At 46.8% G+C, this 24678-nt stretch overlaps 1 pseudogene; it reads right to left on the bottom strand.

Moving 5' to 3' along the window:
• LOC140722087 (uncharacterized) overlaps positions 1-12392 on the bottom strand; it is a 57172-nt pseudogene extending 44780 nt beyond the window's left edge.
• Between the last annotated feature and the right edge of the window lie 12286 nt (positions 12393-24678).

Raw genomic sequence — 24678 nt, 5'->3', positions numbered from 1 at the left:
CAGGCAGCTCCTGTACCCCTCCACCTCTGACCATGCTTCGCTGGTTAAAACTCTCTCTCCCTTTGTAAACACCGGATGTCCCACTAGATCCGAACCATCTGTGCAACCCCGTGTCCTCCTCTGATGCAAAGGTCACTGACCTCTTCCCCCCCCCCACCCCCCACTTCCCAATCTGTAGTCGCAGCCCATGGGCTCCCAGACTCTGGGGCTTTGTAACAAACACAATGTTAACAGCAAGATTACACAGTAATTAATATGAACAGAGAATTGCTGCTTCCTGAAAGGACACGCCAACTGGCTCATCCAATTGCCCAGATTCTCCCTAGTTAACAACTTATTTTGTCCCGGGACCTCTCTTCCCCGGGTTACGGAACGTCCGATCACCACTCTGCTCCCACATCCCTCATCCGACCACTCACCCCACACATATACATCCACCTAACAGCTCTATTCACACACATAGACAGATCCCCTTCGTTCCAAGCATCCTTCCGGCTCGGGGAACCACAACTTACCGATCCCACAGGGTTCGGGCCCAAAGCTAAAACCGGGGCTACGGGACCGAGAGCCCGGATCTTCCAGACGTCCGGCCGAGCTCGATCCCAGGCCTTTCCCTCTGCAGCCGGATCCGATTTACACAACCCCGGGATCAGCCCCTTACTCACCGCTGCCCGAATAGGAGAAACGCCGCGCATGCGTTTAGTAGGAGGTACTCCGAAGCAACACCGGTGGACAGAGGTCTGCACAGCGCCACCAGTGGCCGGAGGCGGGAGGGGCAACGGAGAGGTAAATCACAAATAATACGTACACAACGCTGGACGAACTCGGCATCCGTGAGAAAAGAGTAGCCAACGTTTCGGGCCGAGACCCTTCATCAGGAATGGGGGGGGGGGGGGTGAGAGGGCCGAAGCCCAGTAATAGAGATAGGGGAGGGGGAAGGGCTAGAGGCGCCAGGTGGAGAACCAATCAGAGGACAGATAAAGGGGGGATAGGGATAAGCATGAAAGAACTGTAGAGATAAAGGAGCAGAAAGTTGAAAGGGGAGAGAGGCAGAGAGGGACCTGGGATAGGGGAAGGGGCCCTTTCCCACTGCAGCAAGCCCTCGATTTACACAAACCGAGGATCAACCCCCCCCCCCCCTTCCGCCGCCCGAATGGGAGAACCACCGGCGACAGCCGTGGTCGGTACCGCGCCTGCGTTTCGCATGAGGTTCGCGGCAGCAACACCCACGGCCGGAGGTCCGCATATCGCCGCGGGTGGCCGGAGTTCCACACAGCGCCACCAGTGCCCGGAGGCCGGAGGGACAACGGAGAGGTAAATCACAAACACGACAAAGTCTGCAGATGCTGGAAATTCAGAGCAACACAAACAAAATGCTGGCGGAACTCAGCAGGCCGGGCAGCATCTATCGAAAAGAGTCAACAGTCGACGTTTCCAGTTGAACCCTCTTTCAGAAAGGAGATGGAATGAGGGAAATACCTGAATAAAATTGGGGCGGGCGAGGAAATATCTGGCTGGAAGGTGACAGGTGAAACCATGTAGGTGGGAAAGCTCAAGAGCAGAAGAAAATAGAGTCTAATAGGAGAGGGGAGTGGAGAATAGGAGAAAGGGATGGAGCAGTGGACCCAGAGAGAAGTGATAAGCAGGTGAGATGACGTGAAAAGTCAGAGAGGAAGAGAGGGAGTGGGAGGGAGGGGTGTGAGGAGGGAATTTGTTCACCGGAAGGAGAAATCTATATTTATGCTATCAGGTTGTGATTCCGTTGGGGGTGCCCAGACGGAATATAAGTTGCTGATCCTGGACCCTGAGGGTGGCCTCATATTGGCACAAGATGGGCTGACACGTCGGAACGAGAATGGGAATCGGAATTGAAATCTTTGCACACCGGGAAGTCCCGCTCGGAGCGGATAGTTCAAAGGTTAATTTATTATCAAAGCAGGTATCCATAAAGCAGGAAGTCGACTGTACTTCCTTAGAAGGTTGGCGTCATTCAATGTCTGTAGTGAGATGCTGAAGATGTCCTATAGGTCAGTTGTGGAGAGCGCCCTCTTCTTTGTGGTGGCGTGTTGGGGAGGCAGCATTAAGAAGAGGGACGCCTCACGTCTTAATAAGCTGGTAAGGAAGGCGGGCTCTGTCGTGGGCAAAGTACTGGAGAGTATAACATCGGTAGCTGAGCGAAGGGCGCTGAATAGGCTACGGTCAATTATGGAAAACCCTGAACATCCTCTACATAGCACCATCCAGAGACAGAGAAGCAGTTTCAGCGACAGGTTACTATCGATGCAATGCTCCTCAGACAGGATGAAGAGGTCAATACTCCCCAATGCCATTAGGCTTTACAATTCAACCGCCAGGAGTAAGATATGTTAAAGTGCCAGGGTTGATTGTATTTAATGTATTTAAGTAAACTACTTAAGAACTTTTTAAAAGCTATTATTAATGCTTTTTGAGAGAGTGATTTAGATGCATATCATATTTTTACTGAGTTAAGTATTGTATGTAATCAGTTTTGCTACAACAAGTGTATGGGACATTGGAAAAAATGTTGAATTTCCCCATGGGGATGAATAAAGTATCTATCTATCTATCTAAACAAGTGAGTTTTTTTCTTCTCCAAAGAACCACGAAACAAGGAAAGAGCATCAAAGTCGTTCAGAGAGAAAAATCAAACTACTACCCCGCCCACCCCGCATAAAAAACTAACGGCATCCTGATCTTCAACTCCCAAAACCCACCCCTCCCGCACAAAAGGGAACAATATCTTCGATTTCCCCCCCCCCTCCAAAAAAACCCTACCCCGCACAACCGCGGAGGAGCCGGTGTCACCAGTGTCGAGGCGGCCGCATCGGGAGCAGCGGACACAACGGACGACCCCGTAAGATTCACAGGTGAAGTGTCGCCTCACCTGGAAGGATGTTTGGACAACGGAGAGAGTTCGGTCGTCCGGCCCTTTCACTGCTACACCCCGAACTCCACATCAAATCCGTCCAAACGAATCTGGGTGAACTTTAATGACCAATAAATATAATTCCTCTCAGCGATCAGCTGTCAGAATGATCCCCTGACTCTGAGAGGAAGGGGTATCTTATGGTCCACACTGTCAGGGTGTTGAGTTTACCAAGAGACAAAGACTGCAGGGACAAGAGGTTTTCTGTTGACTAATACACTGTGTGTGGACCCCGCTGGCAATTCTGGTGTTGTGACCCGAATCGAGACAAACACCACGCTGCCCACTCCACCAACAACACGGCACAGCCGGACACATAACAGGGGACTTTACATCCCACAACACTAGATTCAGTGATGAAACCCGTGATTAATGTTGTTGTCCCACTGAAAAGTCCATCAAGGTGCTTTTAAATGCCAGCACTCACAGGTGACGTCACACAGCTCCTCCCCCACGCGCCTGACGTCACACATGGGCTCCCCCACAGGGATCTGCCCTCACGTGCGCGGTGTCTTACGTCACCCACGCGCTGCTGTGCTCGAGCTTTATCGGTTTACCGGCTGGGCTAATAATCACGTGACCAGCCCCTCCCCCACCGCTGTCAACACAGGATTCGGGCGCTGCGCTATTCCCATTGGTGCGAAGCGATGCCAATCACCGGTTACAACCAGTCGCGGAGGCGGACAGGCCGAGCGGGCGTTACCCCGCTGAGTCCGTCTCCCGCTCAAGCGCCGACCGCCTCCTCAGAGCGGAGAAAACCTCAAAGTAAATGTCCGCTTTCTGATTTATTTCCATTTCCCTCCGAGGGAAGTTGGGGCGTTTGTGAAGCGTCTCCTGCGGCCGGAGTCTGATGTATCGCTGAGAGGTAGGAGGAGACCGCTCAGCCCGTCGGTTTGATGCCGGTTCCCCGGGGAGGGAGGATTTTATTGAAAGGATGAAGATGGTGAGAGAGGGGGCGGACAGGATGTTTGTCCCGGGGATCATCTGTGGAAATGTCTGAGCCCACGGTGGTGTCGAGCAGAGGGATTCACCACATTGGGGGCAAACACCGGCAGACTGTTGCCCTGCAAGCGGCGCCAATGGTCCAGGCAAAGTGACAATTATTTGTGCTTTGTTGAGATTGTACCTGGAATATGGTGTAAAATCCCGATCCCCACACTAACACGGGTTATAGAGACCAAAGGACAAACTGCCGGAGGAACTCAGTGGGTCGGGCAGCATCTGTGGAGGGAAATGGACCGTCAACATTTCGGGCCGAGACTCTCCCTCTGGACTGAGAGTGGATAGGAAATAGTCAGAGAAAAGACGTGAGGGGTGGGGATGGGGCAAGAGCTGGGGAGTGAGAGGTGGATCCAGGTGAGGGGGGAGGTGGGAAGGTGGAAATAGTGACAGGGGTGGGAGGTGAGTGGTTGGGGCAACACGGGGCTGCAGAAGATGGAAATTAATTCCATAGAGGATTAACAAAGAGGTTAGAGAGTATTTGTTACAGAGAGTGCAATGAAGATTCACCAGACTGATCCCTGGAGTGGTGGGGTTATCATATGAAGAAAGATCAAATATGATAACACTTTCATTTAGAGAATCGAGGACTGAGAGGTGAACATATTGAAATGTTCAACATCATTACCGGTTGAACCAGGGATCCCAATCTCTGAAACAGGGGTGGACTGTCTGGGACTGAGATGAGGGGAAACGTCTCCACTCCGAGGGTGTTGAATGTCCATAAATCCCCACCACAGAGGACGGTGAAGACTCGGTGATCATCCTCACATAAAAGATGAGTGGAGACCGAAGGGATCGAGGAAATGAGGATCGGGCAGAAACATGTGGCTGAGATGGGAGAGCAGCCGCCACCTTGCTGATGGTTAGACGGGCTGAATGGCCACCTCCTGCTGTTTCTCACTTGATGTTTCAGTGTTCCTGTCCAGCAAGGCTCTGGAGGAATGTGAATAGAAATTAGTGTTTATAAACACAGAGCTGATTTAAATGAAACGTGAACATTTCCTGTTTGGGTCTGAATTATGTTTCGGACCGGGATGGGAATTGAGCCAGTGACTCTGTGACCTGGAGGTGGAGGGAAAGGGATCGGGGAAGATATGGTGTGGAAAAATAATCATGTATCTGTGGTAAATATGGAATAATGTGGGGAATGCGGCGGATGGGTCAGGCAGCGTGTGAGGGGCGAGGAGCAGAGTCACTGGTTCAGGAGGGAGACCCTCCACCCGTCACCTGATCCTGTTTCCCGTTCTTGTTTTTCCGCAGATCTGCAGCATCTGCGGGTCACTGCTCTACGTGTACGTGTAGCTTCATCTTTCCCCGTTCAGACAAGTCAGTGAGATCCGGATCTGTCACATCCTCTCGTTGTGGGTGGACAATGTTTTTTTTCTCTGCAATAGTTTCTGTTGTTTCATTCCACTGTTTTGAGGCGCTGAAGTGCAGCCGATATTTCTGGGTGTCTGACCCATTTATGTGAGAATTTAGCCTTTTCTATTTATCTGAGCTTCTCATAAATGTGAAAAGTTTAGTTCAGCTTCACTTCAGAATTTCCAAAGCAACAACCCAGTCAGTCAAATAGTTCCACACAATTAAGATAGTTTATTATATCTTTAATTTTTTTTCTATTTCTGTACTATAGATGTATATTCTTATTTTAAATCACAATTGTTAAAAACTATTGTTATGAATTAGGTTCTACTAATTAGGTGAATTAGGGACAACGAATTTCATGACATATGCCGGTGCTATTAAACCTGATTCTGATATTGATATGGGAGACCCACCACCGGTCACCTGATCCCAGTTACCGCAGATCGTAATGTGAGATTGAAGCATTTTCCATATATTTGCTTTCCACAGGAATGACAACAGTTCAGTTTCCTTCTGTGGTTCCAGAGCAGAAGCTCAGTCTGTCTAATATTTCCACACAATTAAAATGGGAAATTTATTTATTATCATCATGTACTGAGCTACAGTGGAAATCTTGCCTGACGTACCATCCACACAGACAGATACATTACAACAGTACATTGAGCTGATATACGACAAAACACTCACTGTAACAAAGCATTATGGCTGCAGAGAAAGTGCAGTGCAGATTGACATATGGTGCAGGGTCACGTCCAGTTACATTGTGAGGTTGAGTCCATTTTATCATTCATTTGGCTTGTAACTGCAGACAGGAAGCCATCCTTTAGCCTGGTGTTACGCGATTTAAGGCTTTTGTATCTCTTCTCCGATGGGGGAGCGGGTTTGCAGCAAGAATGTCCAGGTAATGAGGTTCTTTGAGTACATGGCCTGCTTTTCCAAGGGAGGGGAAGTGTAGGAAGAGTCCATGGAGTGGAGGCTTGTTTCTCTGATGTTCTCTGCAGTTCCTTGCAGTCATCGGCGGAGCAGTAGCCATACAAAGGCGTGAAGTATTGACAAGGAGCTCAGAGACCTCGGCCTTCACCCTGCCTTGTGTAGCTGGATCCTGGACTTCCTGTCAGATCGCCGGCAGGTGGTAAGAGTGGGCTCCATCTCCTCTGTCTCTCTGACCCTCAGCACACATACCCCACAGGGTTGTCACTTTGGCCCCCTCCTTTACTCTCTGTGCACCCATGACTTGTGTTGCCACCCACAGCTCCAATCTGCTAATTAAATTTTGCTGACAGCACTACATTGATTGGCCTAATCTCAAATACTGATAACAATCAATCAAATGCCTTCTGACAAGGCTCAGTCCAAATAAACTTTTCACCCTTCTTCAGGAGATTAGTCAGAGGCAGAGCGATAGCAGCAAAGTTCTTACAGAACTTACGGTAACATCCATCCATTCCCAGAAACCTTCTAAGAGCCTTCTTAGCAGTCAGAATAAGAACTTGAGAAATTGCCTGGACTTTTGCCTGAACAGGAGCCAACGTGCTTTGACCTACAACATAGCCAAGACAGGTCACACTGGCATGGCCAAATTCACTCTTAGCCAAGTTAACTGTAAGGTTGTCCTAGGAAAGCCTGTCAAATAGCTTTTCTACTGCAGAGATATGCTCTTCCCAAGTGCCACTCCCTGTAACTAAGTCATCAATATAGGTATCTGTGTGTTCTAACCCTCGAATTACAAAATCAATCATTCTCTGGGATGTTACTGGAGCATTTTTCCTTCCAAAAGGCAAAACATTGTATTCATACAACCCAGATGGTGTCACAAACGCAGAAATTTCTCTACCTCTGTCCGTCAATGGAACACACCAATGCCCTTTCAACAAATCAATCTTTGTAAGAAATTGGGTTTTCCAGCCTCATCGATGCAATCATTCACTCTAGGGATAGAATAGGCATCTGTTTTTGTTACTGCATTTACCTTTCTATATTCAGTGCAAAATCTAACACTACCATCAGGTTTGGGCACAATAATGCAGGGTGACTCCAATCTCATTTTGAAGGCCAAATAATACCATTCTCCAGCATATACTCAATTCCCTGGTCAGCCAGTTTACACTTTTCTACGTTCATGCTATATGGGTGTTGTTTAATCAGTTTGGCTTGACCAACATCTACATCATGTACTGCGACCGTGGTTTGCTTGGGGACATCGGGAAATAAATCTTTAAACTTCAGAATTAATTCCTTCAGCTGTGGATGTTGCTTTGGCTGCAGATGAGACAACTTGTTAGCAATGTTTTCTGGAACAACCGAGTTCATTAGCCTAACTGGGACCATGTTTGGCTTGTGAAAAGTCTCAGACGAGTCAATTGTTTCATTCTCAGGGTTGCCAGTTTCATTTGTTTTGACAACAACACACACAGATGGTACCTGCTTGTCAAAGCAGGCTTTATCATATTTATGTGTACCACCTGTGTTAGTTCAAGTCAGTTGGGTGTTTTAATAACATAATTCACATCATTAATTTGGGAGACTATGTCATACGAATTTCACCTGAAGTGGATTCGTCAACATAAGACAAGCACCTTATCTCCCACCTGGTATTTTCTTTCGCGAGCCCTGTTATCAAACCAACACTTCATTTTGTTTTGAGAAATCTTTAAGTTTTGTCTCGCTAGACTACTAGCTTGGTGTAGTTTATTTTTGAACTTCAAAGCATAGTCTAACGAGTTAACATGTACATCCCCATCAATCCACCGTTCCTTTTAACAAGGTCAAAGGTCCCTCTGTGACCAAATACAAGTTCAAATGGAGTAAAGCCCAGTGATTCCTGTACTGACTCTCTTTCTGTGGACAAAAGCGAATGTATTCCTTCATCTGGACAAAAGCAAATGTATTCCTTCATCCCAGTCTTTTCCATTTTCAACACAATATGTCTTAATCATTGTTTTGAGGGTAGAATGAAATCTTTCTAAAGCCCCTTGTGATTCTGTATGGTACGCAGATGATGCAATTTGTTTTGCTCCCAGTTCAGAAACTACCTGCTGGAATAATCCAGATGTAAAATTACATCCTCGATCAGACTGGATTTCTTTAGGCAATTCGAATAAACTGAAAATTTTGGTAAGAGCCTTCGCCACAGTTTTAGCTTTAATATTTCTGAGAGGTATTGCCTCTGGGAATCTGGATGCAGTACACATAATAGTTAGCAAATACTGATGGCCAGCTTTAGTCTTTGGCAATGGGCCAACACAATCAACTATAACGTTGGAAAAGGGTTCACCGAATGCAGGTACAGGCCACTGGGGTGAGCTCATTCGGTTTACCCACAACTTGACAAGTGCCTTTTGGAAACTCTTATTCAGGGTAAACATAACTTTATGAGTTAAAGCAAACTGATCTGTTAATCTAGCAGATTCCTGCATAGTGGCAACATCATTTCCATCTAAATACGACTTTATGTCATAAGGGACGCACCCTCTGAATTCTTCAATTAAAACCAACTCTTTCAAGCTGTTAAAATCATCATTTACATGTTCAGATGTGCACCAGTGGTCAATACACAAAAATTTCTCATAAGCAAATTCCGAATGTCTGGTTCACAGATTTCTTCAAATTTCTAAACTTTTGCCTGTCAGCTTCTGGGACCAACTCGTAAGCTTTGAGCACAGCCTGTTTCACTATGTCATTATGTGTGGTGCGTGGCCATGTGGTTAAGGTGTTGAACTAGCGATCTGAAAGTCATAAGTTCGAGCCTCAGCCGAGGCAGCGTGTGTGTCCTTGAGCAAAGCACTGAACCACACACAGCTCCTGCACATTTATAGCCCGTTGGCGATGATTGGGGCAGCATAAATAAATAAATAATAAGCTGCTTCAGCAACTGTCAAAGCAGAATAGGCTTGCTAAGCCTTCCCCTTATTTACACTTTGTAAGAGAATTTTCTTTCTGCTTTTCTGCCTCTCCAGCCTGAAACTGCCTCTGCCTTTCCGCAGCATCCATCTTTAATTTTTCTAACTTGTACTGGAGCTCAAGCTCACGAGGTTTACTTTCAGGAAAATCCAATTCCTCCACTTTAAACACACCCTCAGATACATAATGTTCAGCTATTATCCTCTGCATCTGTGCCCTCTTCATTGTCAATTTCACCTTAGCAAGTATTAACGTTTTAGCAATACTCTACAACTCAATCCTTCTGGTGTCCTCTAATGCCTGAGAGGTTCACACTTCCAGATATCTATCAACATCCATTGCTGCTCATTTTCCACACACAAATAAATCAAAAGGGATTTCCCTAATGAAATTGATATTAAATCAATCCTTAAATTTGTTCATATCCCAGATGCAGGCCCCATTTTGTTACAAACCGTAACGCTTTAGAAACGAACCAGCAGCAACAGACTACTCCCAGTGGCCACACATTTTAATTCCACGTCCCATTCCCATTCTGATATGTCTATCCATGGCCTCCTCTACTGTCAAAATTAATCCAAACTCAGGTTGGAGGAACAACACCTTATATACCGGCTGGGTAGCCTCCAACCTGATGGGATGAACATTGACTTCTCTAACTTCCGTTAATGCCCCTCCTCCCCTTCTTACCCCATCACTGACATATTTAATTGTTTGCCTGTTTTCCATGTCTCTCTGGTGCTTCACCCCACCTTTCTTTCTCCCGAGGCCTCCTGTCCAATGATCCTTTCCCATCTCCAGCTCTGCATCACTTTCGCCAATCACCTTTCCAGCTCTTAGCTTCATCCCACCACCTCCGGTCTTCTCCTATCATTTCGCATTTCACCCTCCCCCCACTACTTTCAAATCTCTTAGTATCTTTCCTTTCAGTTAGTCCTGATGAAGGGTCTCAGTCTGAAAAGTCGACAGTTCTTCTCCTTATAGATGCTGCCTGGCCTGCTGTGTTCCACCAACATTTTGCGTGCGTTGTTTGAATTTCCAGTATCTGCAGATTTCCTCGTGAGTGTTATGTGTATAAATACAACTCCCAAACTATTGAGCTCGGGGGAAACAAGGTTTGGAGTCTTGAGATGGGAAAGTATGAAAGTTCAGTTCAACCACAGAATAGGTGATGAGAGAGAGATATTTGTAATCCAGGGTAAATGTTGAGAGAAGGCAATTATGTCTTATTCCACGGGTTCCATGGTGGTAAAACGAGACCAACAGTCGCTGTAGATTTTATCTGTCATCCTTCCAAATCCACATACTAATTACCACCCAAAGTGACTTGTCATAAGGGGTATCATCTTAATGAATTACCACACCACAGCCAGGCAAGGGTTAACACATAAGTGGTCTCCACAGGATACCCCAAATCAGATCCACTCCTATGGATTAAATGAGGTGACAACCACACATTCGATGTACGGTGAATCGATAATTAGCCCACCCTTGTGGGCATAGGAAAGTTCCAAACAGTGACCCTTGGCCACTAGTTCCCTGGTTTTGATCCTTCCATTTTTCCTCCTTCGTCTCCGTCTGACTCTGAGTGTCTGTGTCCTTGGTTAAAACTAAACAAGCTGCAAGTCAGACTGATTTGCCTTCTTAATCTCTCTCTCTCTCTCTCTCTTAAAATGACAGTCTACAGCAAACAAAACCTAGGGATTCATAACAATGGCCACTCCCCATTGTGAACTGACTGGTGTGCCAGTAGGTGGGATGACTGAGTGAATCCTTTCCCACATTCTCAGCAGGTGAATGGCTTCTCCCCAGTGTGAACTCGCTGGTGTCTCTGTAGGTTAGCTAACCGAGTGAATCCTTTCCCACAGACTGAGCAGGTGAACGGCCTCTCCCCAGCGTGAACTCGCTGATGACTCCGTAGGTGGGATGACTGAGTGAATCTCTTCCCACATTCTGAGCAGGTGAATGGCTTCTCCCCAGTGTGAACTCGCTGGTGATTCTGTAGGTTAGCTAACCGAGTGAATCCTTTCCCACAGACTGAGCAGGTGAATGGCCTCTCCCCAGTGTGAACTCGCTGATGTGCCAGTAGGGTAGATGACAGAGTGAATCCTTTCCCACAGACTGAGCAGGTGAATGGCCTCTCCCCAGTGTGAACTCGCTGGTGACTCTGTAGGGTGGATGAGCGAGTGAATCTCTTCCCACATTCTGAGCAGGTGAATGGCTTCTCCCCAGTGTGAACTCGCTGATGACTCTGCAGATTGGATGACTCAGTGAATCTCTTCCCACAGACTGAGCAGGTGAACGGCCTCTCCCCAGTGTGAACTCGCTGATGACTCTGGAGGTGGAATAACCGAGTGAATCTCTTCCCACAGTCTGAGCAGGTGAACGGCCTCTCCCCAGTGTGAACTCGCTGATGACTCTGGAGGTGGGATAACCGAGTGAATCTCTTCCCACAGTCTGAGCAGGTGAATGGCTTCTCCCCAGTGTGAACTCGCTGATGTACCAGTAGGGTAGATGACAGAGTGAATCCTTTCCCACAGACTGAGCAGGTGAACGGCTTCTCCCCAGTGTGAACTCGCTGATGTACCAGTAGGTTAGATGACAGAGTGAATCCTTTCCCACAGACTGAGCAGGTGAACGGCTTCTCCCCAGTGTGAACTCGCTGATGTACCAGTAGGGTAGATGACAGAGTGAATCCTTTCCCACAGACTGAGCAGGTGAACGGCCTCTCCCCAGTGTGAACTAGCTGATGTCTCTGTAGTTGGGATGACTGAGTAAATCTCTTCCCACATTCTGAACAGGTGAACGGCTTCTCCCCAGTGTGAACTCGCTGATGTCTCTGTAGTTGGGATGACTGAGTAAATCTCTTCCCACATTCTGAACAGGTGAACGGCTTCTCCCCAGTGTGAACTCGCTGATGTCTCTGGAGGTGGGATAACCGAGTGAATCTCTTCCCACAGTCTGAGCAGGTGAACAGCTTCTCCCCAGTGTGAACTCGCTGATGTCTCTGTAGTTGGGATGACTGAGTAAATCTCTTCCCACATTCTGAACAGGTGAACGGCTTCTCCCCAGTGTGAACTTGCTGATGTACCAGTAGGGTAGATGACTGTGTAAATCCTTTCCCACACTCTGAGCCGGTGAACGGCCACTCCCTGGTGTGAACTTGCTGGTGAGCCATTAGGCCAGATGACCGAGTGAATCCTTCCCCACAAATTCAGCTGATGACCAGCCTCTGCCCAGTGTGAACTGACTGGTGTGTCCACAGGTGGGAAGACCAACTGAACCCCTTCCCACCCACAGAACAGGTGAATGGCCTTGCCCAGTGTGAACTTGCTAATGTACCTTCAATTGTGATAACCGAGTGAATCCATTCCCACTGTCTGAGCAGGTGAAAGGCCTTTCTCCTGTGTAAATTACAGGCGTGCCAGTTGGTCAAATGACCGAGTGAATCCCTCCCCACAGTCTGAGCAGGAAGGGTGGTCAATTGGTTCCCTTGTTCCACTTCTTAAATATCTGGACAGAGACAACAAAACTGCTGTGCCATGTTTGAGCTTCCTAGAGACGAATTACTTCTCATTTTTAACCTGTAAAAAGATTTGCAAAATCCATCAATGGGTGTAGGACAACATTTCAGATGAGATTACTTGAGTTGCCAAGGTTTGATCTGGTATCACACTGTTACAGTGAGGTTCAACGAAAGTTGGACAGAGAAATCAACTTCTGACTGGGCAGAGTGCTGGTATCTGGAATGACCATCAATTCCCTGATGCTCTTCCTGTCTCTATAAGAATGGGGCATTTCTGCCATCTCCAATTTGTGCCTTGGCTCAGTTTGACTCTCTACATTGGTATTATTCCCTGTTCCCACTGAGCTGCATGGGTTCCTCACCCCACAGTAACTGAAACACTCTCACACAAATAGTTTTTCTTGACGTGCAGCTGGGATTTTCTTTTATGTATTATTAACTTAAAGTGTCACAGTTTTAACGCCATATAAAAAATTCCTGCTGAAATGACTGGTTGGTTCACACAGCTGTCAAAAGGGGTTAGAGTGAATTTTTGTATTATTTCAGGTTCTTGTCACAATCATAGAAAATTTCAACACAGAAACAGGCCCTTTGGGCCATTTAGTTTGTGCTGAACTATTTAAACAGCCCACTCCCACACCTCTACCATCCAGGTACCAAAACAAACCTCTTAAATGTTGAAATCGAGCTCGCATGCACCACTTGTGCTGGCTGCTCATTCCACAGCCGGATAACCGTCTGAGTGAAGAAGTTTCCCCTCATGTTCCCCTTAACATTTCACCTTTCACCCTTAACCCATGGCCTCTGGTTGTCGTTCCACCCAATCTTCGTGGAAAAAGCCAGCTTGCATTAACACTATCTGTGCCTCTCTATCACAATCAAATCTTCCCTCAATCTTCCGCATTCCAAGGAATAAAGTCCTGATTTGTTTAATCTTTCCTTCTAACCCAAGTCCTCCAGACATGGCAACATCCTTGTGAATTTTCTCTGAAATCTCTGAACTTCTTTTACATCTTTCCTGTAGGTAGGTGACCAAAACTGCACACAATACTCCAAGTTAGGCCTTACCAATGTCTTCTAGAAGTCAACATAACATCCATCTATTGTTATCAGTACTTTGGTTCATGAAGGGCAATGGGCTGAAATTATTCTTTCCATCCCTATCTACCTGTGATACCACTTTCAGTGAATTAAGGACTTGTATTCCCAGGTCCCTTTCTTCTACAACACTCCTCCATGCCCGACCAATCACTATGAAAGACCTCACTTGGTAGGTCATACCAAAGTGCAACAACTCACACTGGTCTGCATTAAATTCCATTTTCCATTTTTCAAACCATTTTCCCACCTGGTCCCGATCACACTGCAAGCCATGATTGTCTTCTCGCAGTCCGCTAAACCCCCAGTCTTGTTGTCATCCATAAATTTGCTGATCCAGTTAACCACACTATCATCCAGAATACTGATATAGATGACAAACAACAATAGACCCAGCACTGATCCCTGTGGCAACCACTAGTTACAGGCCTCCAGTCAGAGAGGCAACCATCTGCTACTACACTCTGGCTTCTCCCAAAGACAGTGTCTTATCCGATTTACTGCCTCATCTTGAATGCTGAGTGACTGAACCTTCTTGACCAAGCTCCCATATGAGACTTTGTCAAGTGCCTTGCTAAAGTCCATGCAGACAACATCCACTGCCTTGCCTTCATCTACTTCCCTGATAACTTCCTCGAGAGACTCTATAAGATTGGCGAGAGCCATGCTGTCTATCCTTTATCAGTCCACACCTATCCAAATACTTACAGTGTATACTGGGTTCCTGCACACACATTCCAATAACTTTCCCAGTTCTGATGTCAAGCTCACCAACGTATAATTTCCTAGTATATTTTTACAGCCTTTCTTGAACAGCAGAACAATCTGTCCTCCAATCCTCCAGTACCTCACCTGTCACTAAGGATGATTTAAATATCTGTGCTTAGGCCCCAATAATTTCTGCACTTGTCTTCCGCAGGGTCCTAGTGAACAACTTGTCAGGCCCTGGGGATTGATCCACACTGATTTGCCTCAAGACAGCAAACCCCTCCACCTCTGTAATCTGTACAGGGTCCATGAAGTTGATGCGGCTTTGCCTCACTTCTATAGACTCTGTGTTCATCTGTTGAGTAAATACGGATGCAAAAAAAATCTCCCCAAGTCTATGTTATCCCTTCTTATGGATTACCATTCTGATCTTCCAGAGAATTATTTTGTTCCCTTGCAATCTTTTTGCTCTTAACATGTCTGCAGAATCCCTGAGGATTCTCCTTCACCTTGTATGCTGAGGCAACCTCGTGCCTTTATTTCTTTCATAAGTGTTCACTTGAATTTCCTGTATTTCATAAGTACCCCATTTGTTCCTATCTGCCTGTACCTGGTATGCACCTCCTTTTTATTGACCTGGGAGAGGAAAGCCAAAGGGGTGATAGAGCTGCATGGTGGGAGGTGGGGGTAAGGAGGCTTAAACTAAAGTTGCAGTGGGAATGGGAGCCTGAATAACAGAACAGATAGTGGAGAGGTTGTGGAGACAGATGTTGTTCAGGCCTCAGACAAAGTCAGGAATGAAAATGTTGAGCATGGTGCAGTGAATATGCTGAGCCCTGTATATTTCAATACAAGGAGCAGCGTAGGAAAGGTAGATGTGTTCAGGGTACGGATCAACACCTGGAATTAAGATACTAGGATCTGGCAACTGTGGATTGGGACAGGCTGCTTTATGGCAAAGGTGTGCTTGGTAAATGGGAGGCCTTCAAAGCGAAATTTTGAAAGTAGTAAGCGGGTATGTCAGAATAAAAGGTAAAGATAGAAACTGCAGGGAAACTTGGATTGCAAGAGATATTGAGACCCTGGTAAAGAAAGTGGAATTGCATAACAGGGATAGGCAGTCAGTTTCTTATGGAGTATAAGAAATGCAAGAGAACACATAAGAAATAAATCAGGATGGCTAAAAGATGGCATGAGGTTGCTGTCACAGAAAAGGTGAAGGATAATCCTCAGGGATTCTAGTGATAGATTAAGAGCAAAAGGATTGCAAGGCACAAAGTTGGTCCTCTGGAAGACCGGAATGGCAATCCACGTGTGGAACCAAAGCAGATGGGGGAGATCTTAAATATTTTTCCATCTCTATTTACTCAGGAGATGGACAAAGGGTCTATGGGAGTGTGGAAAAGCGGCATTAACCATTTCAACCCTGGAAAAAAAAACATTCCTCTGGCCACTCACACGCTCAATAGCCCTCATCATTTTATACACCAAAAAATGTCTCTAAATATATACAAGGAAATTATACATTGCACAATCTACTTTCCATGATTCAGTACATTTACACAGACAGGTGTGTAAAAAGGGCCCAACGAATATCAGGGTCAAACAGGCCCAATTCATCAGAACCACAAACTGTTCCTGCTGCTACCATCCAGGAAACAGTACCACAGCAAAAGGAGCAACAGGCTCCAGGAGATCATCTTCTACCAGGCCATCAGACTGATTAATTCATGCTGATACAATTGCATTTCGATGTTATATTGACTGTCCTATGTGCAAACTATCTATTATAAATTACTATAAATTACACATTGCACATTTAGATGATGTAAGGTAAATATTTCTACTCCTCATGTTTATGAAGTATGTATTTAATAAAGTCAATTCAATTCACCCTCTCCACTATCTGTTCTGTCATTCTGGCTCCCATTCCCCCTACAACTTATTTTAACCACATCACCCCCTCCCCTGTTCACTACCACTAGCAAGCCTTACCACTAGGATATTCCTCCCCTCTTGCTCTGTTCCTCTAACTAACGAATCCCTAATCAGCCTTTTGACTTTCCTCTGCCAGGTAATTCCCCCCAACAGCTACTAAAGTGGTCCACCTGTTGTTGGGGATGGCCACTAGAGTACTCTGCGATGGATATTTAACCTCATTCCCCTTCCTGACTCTCACCCAGTTTCCTGTGTCCTGCACCTTGGGAGTAACTCACCTCTCTTCATGTCATATATATCACCCCCTCCAACTGCTGGATGATCTGGAATTCACCCATTTCAGGTTCCAGCTCATTGAAGTGCAGGGTTACAAGCAGCAGCTGGATGTACATCTTGCAGGTGAGGGCATCAGGGACACTGGAGGTCTCCCCTCCTTCCCTCCAATACCCCTCTAATTTGTAATAATCTCCCCTCTAATTTGTAATAACCAGTGTGCAGATAAATCTTGTACCCAATTTTTACCCAGTGACAAGATGTGCACAGTGAATTTTATATAGAGAGGTATTCATTTTAACATCTAGCAAATCACTGTCAATAGGAACTTTGATCTCCTCTGGGTTTGATCGAGTTCATCTGCACTCTCACACAACCTATGTAGCAGGCCTGTAACAGGAAATGGAGGATTTTCTCACCAGAGCTTTTGCACATTGCCCATATGTGGTTTGCTTGCTAAATTACGCTTTAAAAAGTCAGATTTCCAAATATCACTCCACTTCTTCCCACTTGCAAATTCTCCAGCAACTTTTGCATCACCCAAATGCAAACAGGCATCACTACTTTCTATATTCTACATAAATATTCCCTCTGAACTCTCCCCCGGGTGACTAACGGTGGTGAACTCAGTGAATGCAATGCCAATGAATATGAAGGGAAGGGCAGTAATCTGTCTCATTGGAGTCTGGCACATTTGGGATGTGAAAGCTACTTGTTGCCCAGGGCAAAGGTGTTTGATATCATTACGTACCCAGAGAGAATGGGACAAAACATGTTCTCACCGGTAGAAAAGTCCAGAGCAAGAGGAGGTAGAGGAAGCAACACACACAAAATACTGGAGGAGCTCAGCAGGCAAGGCAGCATCTATGGAAAAGAGTACTAATGCCGATTTTCTGAACTGGTGATGTAAAAGATTTTGTTCCCTTTCTCTGAGTTCCTAATCCTTGCATTTAGATAGCTGGAGCTCAGCTCTGTCTGAGAGATCCTTCGGTTCCCATTCAACCGGAAGCTCCCCGGGGCCCGTGTACAGATCGTGGGCCTGAGAGAGAGGGAAGAGGGCAGCACTGTCCCGGGATTGCTGGTCAAGGTGTCAGAAATTCAAAGGAATTATCCCGAAGTCGGTGTTTAAGATAAAAACACAGAGAATCGCTCTTACCTGCAACCGACATTTTGAAAGTCTTCTGTGTACTGCGCGCATGCGTGATACTCGGGGACGTCCTCAGCCTGACGCCTGCGCATTTCATCGGCGCTTCAGCGCCGGCGAAATTCTTAACGCATGGCCCTATGGGTAATCACGGTGCCATTAAACATTTCTGCAAGCACCAGTTGAATGTCCATACCTCATTTTTTTTTAACCGTGTGGATAGGAAAATCTGCAGCTGTTTTAACGCAGAAAGCGGCTCCCATAAGCAACATACTCAATATCAACGTGTATCTAATGCCAAAGTAAAATGCAGATATAAAACACAGGAGATTCTGCAGTTACTGGAAATACAGAGACGCACACACACAAAACGCTAGAGGAACTCTGCAATTCAGAGAACAACTAAGCAGCGAAGTACACAGGCTAAGCATGCTGAAGGGGCTCTGCCTAAACGTTTTCTATTTATTCTTCTCCAAAATTTCTTCCTGATCTGTTTATTTCCACCTGTGTTTTGCAGAAATTAACCACCTTTTTTTCGATCAACCAGTTTCCAAATGCTTTTAATCTTTCACTTTTGACCACATCCTGCTGGTCTACACAGGTTGCTATCGATGCAATGCTCCTCAGAGAGGATGAAGAGATCACTACTCCCCAATGCCATTCGGCTTTACAATTCAACCGCCAGGAGTAGGATATGTTAAAGTGCCGGGGTTAGGACTGAGCTTCAGTTACCATTCAATGTATTTAAATAGTTAAGTATTGTATGTAATTAGCTTTGCTACAATAAGTGTATGGGACATTGGAAAAAATGTTGAATTTCCCCATGGGGATGAATAAAGTATCTATCTATCTATCTATCTATCTATCTATCTATCTATCTATCTATCTATCTATCTATCTATCTATCTATCTTATTCGTCCTCCTGCTCTGAACCCCATCTCTCTCTGGAACCCCTGACCCAGGCTGGCAAATCTTCGGTTTCTGACTCTGCACTATCGAAGATTCACTCGCTAGTCTGCTGTCAGACTTTAGAGGTGCTTTGTGTTACGAGACCGCAGGTTCGTTTACTGTGAGTGTCGCTTTAAGTGCCTGAGTAAGGCGGGGCTCTGACGTCAGACACAAGCTGCGGCAGCCTGAGGGAGCGGGAGAGGGAGAGGGAGACAAGCTGTTGGAACTTCAGCGTGTGACTGCTATAGGCTGCAACTCTTCCATGCCCAAAAGGTTGGGTTGATCTGATCATCGGCACGCAGTGCACAACGGATGTGTGACTGTCACTTCGTATCATCCATATGTGTGGATTTGCTGGAGTATCCTGTGGTATCACTTTTGTTGGCCCTTACCTGGAATCGGGGTCTTCTGTGGTAACCACTTGAAGACGATATTCCTGTTACCGTCACCTGGTGATATTTCTAAGTGGATTTCGGAACTAATCGACGGATAAGATCTTCGGCGACAGTTATTTCGTTTACCCAGCGTGGAATGTGTGTGGAATTCTTCGTAATTGCCTTCTCTCTACATGTTCGTGTGGATTTACAAATCTCTCCTCTCACTCACTTATTCCGTGGATTACTGAACTTTTCCACTTTACCATCTGAAGACTTTAAGCATTGTTTCCCAAGCTTGATAGTTTGGGAGCTATATATAGGCAATACACTGTTAACTTCTGTTTATTTCGTTTAATCTTTTATATTTGGAGTAGATACTGTTACGTACCCCGTGACCGGTCAAAGAACCAGCAGAAATAGAAAACATCGTGGAGTCTGGTATTGCTATAAACTAATGCTATTTATTAGTAACTACGCGATACAGCAAGATAAATGCAGATATATCAAACAGGTTAGCAATTTTTGTGTGTGTGTGTGTGTGTGTGTGTGTGTGTGTGTGTGTGTGTGTATGTGTGTGTGGAAATAGGAAAGCCAAGCTTCTTCACGCCTCGGGGTGAATGGATACCGTCTTACGGAGATGAGTGAAGTTCAGTTCATCTCGTGGGATTGAGTCGAGTAGTGATGGAGAGAGAGAGAGGGAGAGATTTGAGTCTTCACGTAAGCTGACGCCGTCGAGAATCCCGTCCTCCTCCGAAATCCTTTGGAAGTCACCGACTGTGACACTACAAACGGGACCGTTCTTCTGTGGTGGAGTTATTAACCCAGGCGAGGGATGGGCATACGAATAACTCCCCACCGGTCACAGCCTTTTCACACTGCGAGAGCCACTGATCGATGCTCCTGATCGATCTTCCAAAACCCACCTTTTTCTGTGGACACAACAAAGATCATTCAGTGTCCAAAACCATGTGTCTGGAGGTCTATCAGCGGACCTCCTACTTATCTCACCGTGCTGAGCCCCAGCTGTCCATCAAACAGTTCCTCCCTTCTCTCTCTGTAACACAGAAGCTGACAGTGTCCTTGTAAAAGTGTAAACAAGCTTGCAGAGAAACCATCTCTCTCTCTCTCTCTCTCTCTCTCTCTCTCTCTCTCTCTCTCTCTCTCTCTCTCTCTCTCTCTCTCTCTCTCTCTCTCTCTCTCTCTCCTCCCCCCCCCCTCTCTCCAACAAGGTGTTCGGTGTTGAACAACAACTCCCTCTCTCTTTTCAAAAACACAGTTCATAGGGGTAATTCAGGACCCCGTTACAATACTAATGAAGATAGTCGTTTTCACATCGAAACCAGACTCCATTAGTGATCTAATGTACTGGTACGTAACAATTGCAACAACCCAGCTGTCTGAGACACAGTCCGTTAAAATTGGTGAAAATGACCCAAAACGTTGAAAAGAGCAGGGAAGAAGGAGTTTAACCAACTTCATCCAGAGCCCTGAAGAAAGTCACAACCACAGTAAGCTCATTGTCTTATTCAGCCCGGAGAAAATCATGCAGGAAATTCATGCAGGTGTATAATATGATGAGAGACATTGGTCGTGTGGATAGCCGGAGGCTTTTTCCCAGGGCTGAAACGGTTAACACGAGGGGGAATAGGTTTAAGCTGCTAGGAAGTAGGTACAGAGGAGATGTCAGAGCTATTTTTTTTTAAGCAAAGAGTAGTGTGTGTGTGTGGAATGCACTGCCAGCGACGGTGGTAGAGGCGGATACAATAGGGTCTTTTAAGAGACTCTTAGATAGGTACATGGAGCTTAGGAAAATAGAGGGCTTTGCGGTAGGGTAATTCTAAGCAGTTTCTTGAGTAAGTTACATGGTCGGCACAACATTGTGGGCCAAAGGGTCTGTAATGTGTTGTAGATTTCTATAGTTCTATGAAATTCAAGAGAAATCTCCTATCCCACGGAGTGGTGACTAGTTGCAACCTGTCATCTCAGGGAGAGTGAGAGGGAAACGGCAAGGGTAGATTTTGATAAACTGATATGGAACAGAAATATGGGCAGGGACCAGATGGGCCGAGTGGCCTCTCTAGTTTGCATCGTGAGTGTGGTAGAGACAGTAAGTATCTGAGACACGGGATTTGATACAGAAGTGATTTATCTTTCACAGATACACAATATTAAACACCAGTCCAGTTTAAGGCTAACATCAGCAGAACAGACTCCTCCAATGCTCAGTGACCAGGGTTCAGTCCTGGGTGCGATGAGCAGCCGCAAGAACTGCAGAATCTGACAGTAACAGTCCCTCATGAACCTGCAGCTGCCTTCAGTCACCGTGATGGTTAAACATTTAACACGGAGCTGATTTGAACTTCCTCCCTGATGTGAAGTTGCTGGTGTTGCAGCAGCTGGGATGATTGAGTAAAACTCTTTGCTCACTCCGGACAGAAATGTGGCCTCTATTTATTGTGAACTCACCGGAGCATCACAAGGTGGGTTAACTGAATGAGTCTCTTCGCACACACGGAGCAGGTGAACGGCCGCTTCCCAGTGCGAAGCTGTTGGTGTATCTGCGATGACCGATGGAATCCTTTCCAAAATGCGAGCCAGTGAATGACGTCACAGTGCTCTGAACGTCATGGCGATGTATCCAATCAGATCACGGACATTGTCACGTGTTCGGGCTCTCCTTGTAGCGAGTGAGGCGCTGTCTTCTCCAGCATCTTCGCCCCCACATTGAAGGATTGGCGGCTTTCAAACGCTGGTAAAGGCAACACGTACAACACACTGGAGGAACTCAGCAGGTCGGGCAGCATCCATGGAAATGTTGCGTAGAGGGGGTTTCTTATTAAGGGAAAGGGGTTTCTTCTTTGTGAGGTTTCTTTTCTTTTTTGTTACTCTATATGTTAATCAAAATGGCTTCTTTGTTTTGTTAAAAGTAGGAATTGCTTCTTTGTTGCAAAAGAGTGCTGGAAGCTTGTTTGGGTTAAATTTACTGATAACGAGAATTGTATTCATTTGTTAACCAATTGGAATTAATGTTATTCTCTCTTCTGGGTCTATAAGCTATTGTTGGCGGGCTTTTGGGGAGTCGGCGAGAGGGGCTGAGAGAGAGAGGACGCGATGCTGTAAACTGGGTGAGGAACGGACCCCGAGTGGGGGTCCGAGGCCAGGATGTTCGGCGAGGAGAAGAGACGAGGACAGATGTGCTTGGTTGATCACTTCGGGTGGTCCCGAGCTACGAGTCGAGGAGTTCGGAGGGGATCAAATGGTGACCAGAAGATTTTGTTAATTGAGCTCCAACAGTTGTGCACGAAGTGGTTTGGACTTTGATAAGTTTGGCGCCTTTTCTTTATTTTCTTTTCCTTCATGTATACTGTATCGTTATAAATCACTTAGTTATAGTAATATCTATAAACTGTAATCATTTAATCGCATATGGTGTACTGTCTGTTATTTGGCGGGGTGGGGACATCGCACAGCATCCACACAGGTTGGCTACCCAGTTTGGCGGGGCCGAAGGCTGCTCCCCCTAGACGGAAGCGAACTGAACGAGCCTAAGGCCTGCCAGGGGACTACATTGTGGGGGCTCCTCCGGGATTGAAATTAAGCGGGAGCTGTGTGTTCCCCCTTCTTTAACCTATGCGTGCTGCGGGGATGGAATGCTGTTGTGCCTCTGCTGGTGTGCGATTGCTGGTTATCACTGTGTGCATGTTGGGTGGGGTGGCTTTTTGTAGCCTGGAGATCATTGTTCGAGTTCAGACTAGCGCTGACGAAATGGTGGTGGGACCATGGGCTGTCCATACTGTTAGGAGAGTGAGGAATGACAGGTTGGGATGTTTCAGCTGTGGTAGGCTCCGCCCGGTTGTTGGAATAATATCCAGCCCTAAAATGGCGGAGGCGTGGGTGGAGCGGACCTCTCAGATGTTAGGCGAATGGCAGTGCTGGGCTGAGGGAAAGCGACAGGGATTGGTTGAGAGTTTGAGTAGGCGGGCTTGTGACGTTGTTAGAACTGTCTGTTCCAATTACCTGGAGGTGACAACTGCCAGTTATGGGAAAGCGGGGGGATATGCGTTTGGTTCGACTAGAATTCAAATGCCACAGCTGGGGGGCTTACCATATCTGTGGCGGGAGATTGGTGGGAAGTTTCCAGAGTACCTTCTTTGGCTGGGGGGGGGGGGGCAGATAAATTTCTTGCGGTGCCAGGGGGATCTGTCAAGGGGATCAGCTCCTCCCTCAATTGTTCAGTTGATCCTAGATTGTCGAGAAACTTAGAGGCCCAGTGGGGGAACGGCTTGGGGTCTCTGGGGGAGCACGTTCCCAGCAATGTACCAAGGAACTCCCGAAAGGAACAGACCCTATTCCTGAAGGCTTAGAGGGACCACGCACTCAGGTGTCGTTACGGATGGATGGAAGCCAAGTTAAAGCCATCCTCGACACCGGGGCGCAGGTCAAGTTGCTCTACAGTTCGTTTTACAACCGGTATTGGAAGCATTTACCCTTGACGACGATGAGGGCACTGGAGATTTGGGGTACCAGTGCCGGTGATTATCCAACGACGATTATTGGTCAGTGAAAATGGAGTTCTTAGAGGCCAATGCGGGGTGACTGAGGTTCGTGAATCGTTAATGCTGATGTATCCGGACATTGTTGAGACGGGCAGCGTTTCGATTCTGGAGGGGACCAACACCCTGCTGGTGTGGATGCGCCTGGGGGCCTGCCCGGAGGAGGCGGGTGAGGGCTGTTTGGAGGCATTGTCGATGCACCCAGAGTTTCGAGCTGCTTGGGAGGACTTGTGTAATAGCCACGGGCCGGTACCGAATTCAAACGAGAGCCGGTGGTGGTACGGCCTGGGGCAAGTATCTCAGGGTGAGACCCTCTTAGTGGACGCTGCGAAAAACCACGAGGGAGGGGAGTTGACCGCTGAAGACACCTCGGTGAGAGGGAGAGGTTGCGGCGACTGGGCCCTGAAGCCGTGGGAGACGTAGGCAGCGTGTGTGTGGAGTATAGTGACCAGAATAGGGCCCTGAGGGTCGAAGAGGCGATAGCCTGTCTGAGTGGTGCAAAGTGGTTTAAGGTGCTGGATCTGAGGAGTGGATGTTGCCAGATCCAGATTAGTGAGGCCGACAAGGAGAAGACGGCCTTTATAGGTCCCCTAGGATTCTTCTCGTCCGGAAAGATGCCAGAGGGCATATCCGGAGCCCTTGCAAACTTCCCGCGGGGCATGTGGAAGACCATGGGGGACGTGGGGGTGTCTGGAGTTTTGGCGTATGTGGATGTTCTCCTGGTATTTGGATTTGCCTCGGGAGAATCTGAAGCGAGACTGTTGCAGGAGCGACTGAGAACTAAAGAGCTAAAGCTTTCTCTGGACACGTGTCAGGTCTGGCGAAGGTCGCAGCTCGTGAGTGACTGTCTTTACGGAATCAAGTTTGAAGTGGAGATGGAGAGGCCGAATTCTCAGTA

Source organism: Hemitrygon akajei, unplaced genomic scaffold, assembly GCF_048418815.1.
Source record: "Hemitrygon akajei unplaced genomic scaffold, sHemAka1.3 Scf000069, whole genome shotgun sequence".
NCBI lineage: Eukaryota > Metazoa > Chordata > Chondrichthyes > Myliobatiformes > Dasyatidae > Hemitrygon > Hemitrygon akajei.
This window is presented reverse-complemented; position numbering and strand designations above follow the sequence as displayed.